The sequence below is a fragment of the Oncorhynchus clarkii genome, unplaced genomic scaffold, assembly GCF_045791955.1.
Source record: "Oncorhynchus clarkii lewisi isolate Uvic-CL-2024 unplaced genomic scaffold, UVic_Ocla_1.0 unplaced_contig_4274_pilon_pilon, whole genome shotgun sequence".
In the NCBI taxonomy this organism is placed as follows: Eukaryota; Metazoa; Chordata; class Actinopteri; order Salmoniformes; family Salmonidae; genus Oncorhynchus; species Oncorhynchus clarkii.
The window spans coordinates 141,047-149,761 of NW_027260912.1; positions in this window are offsets into that span (position 1 = coordinate 141,047).

Genomic DNA, 8,715 nt, shown 5'->3' on the forward strand with positions numbered 1-8,715 from the left:
AAGTTAACATACAGAAAGAGGTTGGATTGTACAAGTAACTGCCAAAATTAAGGAAACACTTGAGTAAATGACGGAAACACTTGAGTAAATGAAGGAAACACTTGAGTAAATGAAGGAAACACTTGAGTAAATTAAGGAAACACTTGAGTAAATGAAGGAAACACTTGAGTAATTTAAGGAAACACTTGAGTAATTTAAGGAAACACTTGAGTAAATTAAGGAAACACTTGAGTAAATGAAGGAAACACTTGAGTAAATGAAGGAAACACTTGAGTAAATTAAGGAAACACTTGAGTAAATGAAGGAAACACCTGAGTAAATTAAGGACACGAAGAATATCCTGTTACAGCCAATCCGTTTGGACACTACAGACAATTTTTGTGAGAAGACCGATGTCTCATAATCTGACAACCACCTCTCTAGCTCTGTCACCTTTCACCCCAGATGTCTCATTATCTGACAACCACCTCTCTAGCTCTGTCTCCTTTCACCCCAGATGTCTCATAATCTGACAACCACCTCTCTAGCTCTGTCTCCTTTCACCCCAGATGTCTCATAATCTGACAACCACCTCTCTAGCTCTGTCACCTTTCACCCCAGATGTCTTCTGGTCTGACAACCACCGCTCTAGCTCTGTCACCTTTCACCCCAGATGTCTTCTGGTCTGACAACCACCGCTCTAGCTCTGTCACCTTTCACCCCAGATGTCTCATAATCTGACAACCACCGCTCTAGCTCTGTCACCTTTCACCCCAGATGTCTTCTGGTTTGACAACCACCTCTCTAGCTCTGTCACCTTTCACCCCATATGTCTCATGTCTGACAACCAACCCTCTAGCTCTGTCACCTTTCACCCCAGATGTCTCATAATCTGACAACCACCGCTCTAGCTCTGTCACCTTTCACCCCAGATGTCTCATAATCTGACAACCACCGCTCTAGCTCTGTCACCTTTCACCCCAGATGTCTCATAATCTGACAACCACCGCTCTAGCTCTGTCACCTTTCACCCCAGATGTCTTCTGTTCTGACAACCACCCCTCTAGCTCTGTCACCTTTCACCCCAGATGTCTTCTGGTCTGACAACCACCGCTCTAGCTCTGTCACCTTTCACCCCAGATGTCTCATAATCTGACAACCACCGCTCTAGCTCTGTCACCTTTCACCCCAGATGTCTTCTGGTTTGACAACCACCTCTCTAGCTCTGTCACCTTTCACCCCAGATGCCTCATGTCTGACAACCACCCCTCTAGCTCTGTCACCTTTCACCCCAGATGTCTTCTGTTCTGACAACCACTGCTCTAGCTCTGTCACCTTTCATCGCAGGAAGTGCGACATAGTCAGATGCAGTGGATTGAGACACCTCCAACCCCACTAATACCTCAAATATCAGATCTTCAACTGACAGATTGTTTTCATTTGATATCCGTGTGGCCGCGGAAACGTGGAGACTTCGACTCTGCAGTATGTTCCGCCCGGCACTAAGAATGTTTAAAACGATCAATAAAGATATGAAAACGTCAAATTGTTTGTGTGTTATTAGTTTAAGCACACTGTGTTTGTCTATTGTTTTAGGCCTGGGTGAAGATCAGATCAAATTTGATGACCGATTTATGCAGAAATCCAGGTAATTCCAAAGGGTTCATATGTACTGTTTTTTTTCTCCAGTGGATGTAGGTCTCTGAATGAGCTCACTTTGAGCCATGTTCTGTTATAATCTCTACCCGGCAACAGCCAGAAGAGAACTGGCCACCCCTCATAGCCTGGTTCCTCTCTAGGTTTCTTCCTAGGTTCTGGCCTTTCTAGGGAGTTTTTCCTAGCCACCGTGCTTCTACACCTGCATTGCTTGCTGTTTGGGGTTTTAGGCTGGGTTTCTGTACAGCACTTTGAGATATCAGCTGATGTACGAAGGGCTATATAAATACATTTGATTTGATTTGAATTTGATTTGATTTGACTCTAATTTTGTGCGTTGTTTTTTAAAATATATTTTTTAAATTATTGCTAGGTATTACTGCACTGTTGGAGCTTGAAACACAAGCATTTCGCTGCACCTGTGATGCAGTGGCGCCTGCTGAGAGGAGGACAGCTATAATAATGGCTGGAACAGAGCAAAGGGAATGGTGTCCAACACATGGAAACCATATGTTTAATTTATTTGATAGCATTCCACTATTTCGCTCCAGCCATTACCACGAGCGAGTCCTCCCAAATTAAAGTACCGCTAACCTCCTGTGCTGTGACATCCGCAAATCTGTGTATGTGATCAATAGACTTTGATTTGATTTGAAAGCGATGGTTTTTGGGTTTCTTTCTGGATGGAGTGTGCCTGGAAAGGCTCTGGGAGTGATAGAGAAGGGGGAGAGAGAGAGTCAGAGAGAGAGAGGGAAAGAGAGACAGAGAGAGAGAGGGAAAGAGAGACAGGAGGAGAGGTAGGGGGAGGGAGGGAGGGAGGGAGGGAGGGAGGGAGGGAGGGAGGGAGGGAGGGAGGGAGGGAGGGAGGGAGGGAGGGAGGGAGGGAGGGAGGGAGGGAGGGAGGGAGAAAGAAAGAAAGAAAGAGAAAATGAGAGAGATCGAGAGAGAGAGAGAGAGAGAGAGAGAGAGAGAGAGAGAGAGAGAGAGAGAGAGAGAAAGAGAGAAAGAGCAACACACACGGGAGGAGAAGCCTTAACTCATGCCATATTGAATAACCACTGAAATAACACAAGCCTAGGACATCACCCGTTGGGCTGCAGCAGAAAGAACTCGTGTGACAGAAACCAGAGGTTTTATATTCAGTCTTTTAAAACACTACGGCCCCTGTCACACCTTCAATATTACTATGATGTCATACACCTGGCTCCCTGTTCATAAAGCAGCTCAGAATAGGAGTGCTGGTCTAGAATCAGCCCCCGTCCCCCTGATCATATGTAGTATAGAAAAGGCTAAACTGATCCTAGATCAGCACTAGGATCTCCACTAGGACTGAATATAACTCATAAGTCATTAACAATTAACTATGAGTTAACGTCTTAGTACCAATAAGTTGTTAATTGACCAATAGGCTGCAAAGGGGCCTGGGATCTGTTTTGGAACTACAGTATACATGGTGGGGGCTAAATAACTGTCTAGGGGGACTGTCTAGGGTTAGGGCTGTTAAGGACCTGTCTAGGGGGACTGTCTAGGGGACTGTCTAGAGTTAGGGCTGTTAAGGACCTGTCTAGGGGACTGTCTAGGGTTAGGGCTGTTAAGGACCTGTCTACGGGACTGTCTAGGGTTAAAATGTATGCTTCATTTGTGTGTTTTTCTCTCTATTTAAGTGAAGGTATATTACCTAACACACTGTTTGTACTCATGAGGGAGAGAAGGATTTTAAGGACCAAGAAAGTTCAAAGTTATCAAAGCAAAACCAATGATGTAATTTTGTCCTGCCAATGGAACGTTGTAGATTTAACTGAGTAAAGAGAGTGTTGAGTGGGAATACTGAAAGGATGATGAAATGAGGTGATTTGGAGAAATAGAAAGAAAGAGAAAATGAAAGGAAAAAGAGGAACGTCAGAGAATGTGATGGCAAACTGGGATCCTTTCTCTCTCTCTCCCTCACTCTCTCTCTCTCTCTCTCTCTCTCTCTCTCTCTCTCTCTCTCTCTCTCTCCCTCACTCTCTCTCTCTAGCTCTCCCTCTCTAGCTCTCTCTCTCTAGCTCTCTCTCTCTCTCTCTCTATCTATCTCTCTGCTCTCTCTCTCTAGCTCTCTCTCTCTCTATCTATCTCTCTCTCTCTCTCTCTCTCTCTAGCTCTCTCTCTATAGCTCTCTCTCTCTAGCTCTCTCTCTCTAGCTCTCTCTCTCTAGCTCTCTCTCTCTAGCTCTCTCTCTCTAGAATTGGACTACTTTGCAGAGAGAGAGAGAGAGAGAGAGAGAGAGAGAGAGAGAGAGAGAGAGAGAGAGAGAGAGAGAGAGAGAGAGAGAGAGAGGGAGCAGCAATGGAAAATGAATGTGCACAATGTGAATGCTGACGTAGAGAGTTTAACCGTTGCCCCTCCTCCTTCTATCTACTGAGACTTCCAAAGGAATACAAAGCATTTATGATGCCCTGTCAAATCATCTTTCAAGTAATCACACTCCACCCCTCTTCATCATAGCACAAACTGAACATCAAATCAACTGTCAAGTAATCACACTCCACCCCTCTTCATCATAGCACACACTGAACATCAAATCAACTGTCAAGTAATCACACTCCACCCCTCTTCATCATAGCACAAACTGAAAATCAAATCAACTGTCAAGTAATCACACTCCACCCCTCTTCATCATAGCACACACGCTTGTCTTGTTTCTTGGTAGCTGTTTTCAATACAAAGTTTACATCCAACAGTTTTGAAGGGATTTTACCAGAAAATGTTCTCACAAACCGAACATTGATTGTTTGAGTGTGTGTGTTTGTATCATTGAGCCAATCTGATCGCCATAGCCAAGGCAAATACCTGGTTTGCTGCCCAAAGGGAAGTGCTTTGTGTGTGTGTGTGTGTATTTGAGAGAGAAAGCAAAAGAGACAGAGAGAGTGTGTAATGTTTACTGTCCATTTTATTGTTTATTTCACTTTTGTATATTACAGTGCCTTGCGAAAGTATTCAGCCCCCTTGAACTTTGTGACCTTTTGCCACATTTCAGGCTTCAAACATAAAGATATAAAACTGTATTTTTTTGTGAAGAATCAACAACAAGTGGGACACAATCATGAAGTGGAACGACATTTATTGGATATGTCAAACTTTTTAAACAAATCAAAAACTGAAAAAATTGGCCGTGCAAAATTATTCAGCCCCTTTACTTTCAGTGCAGCAAACTCTCTCCAGAAGTTCAGTGAGGATCTCTGAATGATCCAATGTTGACCTAAATGACTAATGATGATAAATACAATCCACCTGTGTGTAATCAAGTCTCCGTATAAATGCACCTGCACTGTGATAGTCTCAGAGGTCCGTTAAAAGCGCAGAGAGCATCATGAAGAACAAGGAACACACCAGGCAGGTCCGAGAGACTGTTGTGAAGAAGTTTAAAGCCGGATTTGGATACAAAAAGATTTCCCAAGCTTTAAACATCCCAAGGAGCACTGTGCAAGCGATAATATTGAAATGGGAGGAGTATCAGACCACTGCAAATCTACCAAGACCTGGCCGTCCCTCTAAACTTTCAGCTCATACAAGGAGAAGACTGATCAGAGATGCAGCCAAGAGGCCCATGATCACTCTCGATGAACTGCAGAGATCTACTGCTGAGGTGGGAGACTCTGTCCATAGGACAACAATCAGTCGTATATTGCACAAATCTGGCCTTTATGGAAGAGTGGCAAGAAGAAAGCCATTTCTTAAAGATATCCATAAAAAGTGTCGTTTAAAGTTTGCCACAAGCCACCTGGGAGACACACCAAACATGTGGAAGAAGGTGCTCTGGTCAGATGAAACCAAAATGCAACTTTTTGGCAACAATGCAAAACGTTATGTTTGGCGTAAAAGCAACACAGCTCATCACCCTGAACACACCATCCCCACTGTCAAACATGGTGGTGGCAGCATCATGGTTTGGGCCTGCTTTTCTTCAGCAGGGACAGGGAAGATGGTTAAAATTGATGGGAAGATGGATGGAGCCAAATACAGGACCATTCTGGAAGAAAACCTGATGGAGTCTGCAAAAGACCTGAGACTGGGACGGAGATTTGTCTTCCAACAAGACAATGATCCAAAACATAAAGCAAAATCTACAATGGAATGGTTCAAAAATAAACATATCCAGGTGTTAGAATGGCCAAGTCAAAGTCCAGACCTGAATCCAATCGAGAATCTGTGGAAAGAACTGAAAACTGCTGTTCACAAATGCTCTCCATCCAACCTCACTGAGCTCGAGCTGTTTTGAAAGGAGGAATGGGAAAAAATTCAGTCTCTCGATGTGCAAAACTGATAGAGACATACCCCAAGCGACTTACAGCTGTAATCGCAGCAAAAGGTGGCGCTACAAAGTATTAACTTAAGGGGGCTGAATAATTTTGCACGCCCAATTTTTCAGTTTTTGATTTGTTTAAAAAGTTTGAAATATCCAATAAAGGTCGTTCCACTTCATGATTGTGTCCCACTTGTTGTTGATTCTTCACAAAAAAATGCAGTTTTATATCTTTATGTTTGAAGCCTGAAATGTGGCAAAAGGTTGCAAAGTTCAAGGGGGCCGAATACTTTCGCAAGGCACTGTATCTACTTCACTTGCTTCTGTCACGTTCTGACCTTAGTTCCTTTGTTTTTGTCTTTGTTTTAGTATGGTCAGGGCGTGAGTTGGGGTGGGCAGTCTGTTTGTTTTTCTATGTTGGTTTTTGAGTTCGGCCTAGTATGGTTCTCAATCAGAGGCAGCTGTCAATTGTTGTCCCTGATTGAGAATCATACTTAGGTAGCCTGGGTTTCACTTTTGGTTTGTGGGTGTTTGTTTCCGTGTGAGTGTTTGGTACGGTGTTTGGACACGGTACTGTTTCGTTTTGTTCACATTATTTACTGTTTTGTTCCAGTGTTGAGTTTGTTTATTAAAAAGACATGAACACTTATCACGCTGCACCTTGGTCCTCTCTATCTCAAGACGATATCCGTTACAGACTCTGGGTTGAGGTCAGTTATAAAGTAATTTTAATGTACTACTGCCAAGGTTTACCTACCAAAGGAGTCTCCTTGAAGCATTGTCTATGTACAGACCCAGCATGCAATACAGCACCAGGAGTTGTGACCCATTTTTTTGGTTGGTTTGTCATAGTTGTGTCTAGGGGGACATATTTGGGAGTGAATACTGTCACCTCCAGGTAGGTGTTGTCCTTCTGTGCGCTGAGGGTGTCAAATTCTTGTCCAGTTCTAGCATTTAGGTCGCAACAGACTAGTACATGTCCCTGGGCCTGGAAATGGTTGATCTCCCTCTCTACGATGTAGAATCAAATCAAACCAAATCAAATGTATTTATATCAGCCTTCTTACATCAGCTGATATATCAAAGTTCTATACAGAAACCCAGCCTAAAACCCAAAACAGCAAGCAATGCAGGTGTAGAAGCACGGTGGCTAGGAAAAACTCCCTAGAAAGGCCAAAACCTAGGAAGAAACCTAGAGAGGAACCAGGCTATGTGGGTTGGCCAGTCCTCTTCTGGTTGTGCCGGGTGGAGATTATAACAGAACATGGCCAAGATGTTCAAATGTTCATAGATGACCTGCATGGTCAAAAAATAGTAATCACAGTGAACAGGGTTCCATAGCCGCAGGCAGAACAGTTGAAACTGGAGCAGCAGCACTGCCAGGTGGACTGGGGACAACAAGGAGTCATCCTACCAGATAGTCCTGAGGCATGGTCCTAGGGCTCAGGTCCTCCGAGAGAAAGAAAGAAAGAGAGAAAGAGAGAAAGAGGATTAGAGAGAGCAAATTCACAGGACAACGGATAAGACAGTAGAAATACTCCAGATATAACAAACTGACCCTAGCCCCCCAACACATAAACTACTGCGGCATAAATACTGGAGGCTGAGACAGGAGGGGTCAGGAGACACTGTGGCCCGATCCGATGATACCCCCGGACAGGGCCAAACAGGCAGGATATAACCCCACCCACTTTGCCAAAGCACAGCCCCAGCACTAGAGGGATATATTCAACCACCAACTTACCATCCTGAGACAAGGCCGAGTATAGCCCACAAAGATCTCCGCCACGGCACAACCCAAGGGGGGCGCCAACCCAGACAGGAAGATCACGTCAGTGACTCAACCCACTCAAGTGATGCACCCCTCCTAGGGACGGCATGAAAGAGCACCAGTAACCCAGTGACTCAGCCCCTGTAATAGGGTTAGAGGCAGAGAATCCCAGTGGAGAGAGGGGAACCGGCCAGGCAGAGACAGCAAGGGCGGTTCGTTGCTCCAGTGCCTTTCCGTTCACCCTCCCACTCCTGGGCCAGACTACACTCAATCATAGGACCTACTGAAGAGATGAGTCTTCAAGAAAGACTTAAAGGTTGAGACCGAGTCTACGTCTCTCACATGGGTAGGCAGACCATTCCAGAAAAATTGAGCTCTATAGGAGAAAGCCCTGCCTCCAGCTGTTTGCTTAGAAATTCTAGGGACAATTAGGAGGCCTGCGTCTTGTCATCGCAGCATACGTGTAGGTATGTACGGCAGGACCAAATTGGAAAGATAGGTAGGAGCAAGCCCATGTAATGCTTTGTTAGCAGTAAAACCTTGAAATCATCCCTTGCCTTAACAGGAAGCCAGTGTAGGGAGGCTAGCAATGGAGTAATATGATCACATTTTTTGGTTCTAGTCAGGATTCTAGCAACTGAAGTTCATGTAGTGCTTTATCCGGGTAGCCGGAAAGTAGAGCATTGCAGTAGTCTAACCTAGAAGTAACAAAAGCATGGATTAATTTTTCTGCATAATTTTTAGACAGAAAATGTCAGATTTTTGCAATGTTACGTAAATGGAAAAAAGCTGTCCTTGAAAAAGTCTTGATATGTTCATCAAAAGAGAGATCAGGGTCCAGAGTAACGCCGAGGTCCTTCCTTCTTTATTTGAGACAACTGTACAACCATCAAGATTAATTGTCAGATTCAAAAGAAGATCACTTTGTTTCTTTAGACCTTGAACAAACATCCCTGTAAGACCTAAACCAGGCCAGAACTTGTCCGTGTAGACCAATTTGTGTTTCCAATCTCTCCAAAAGAATGTG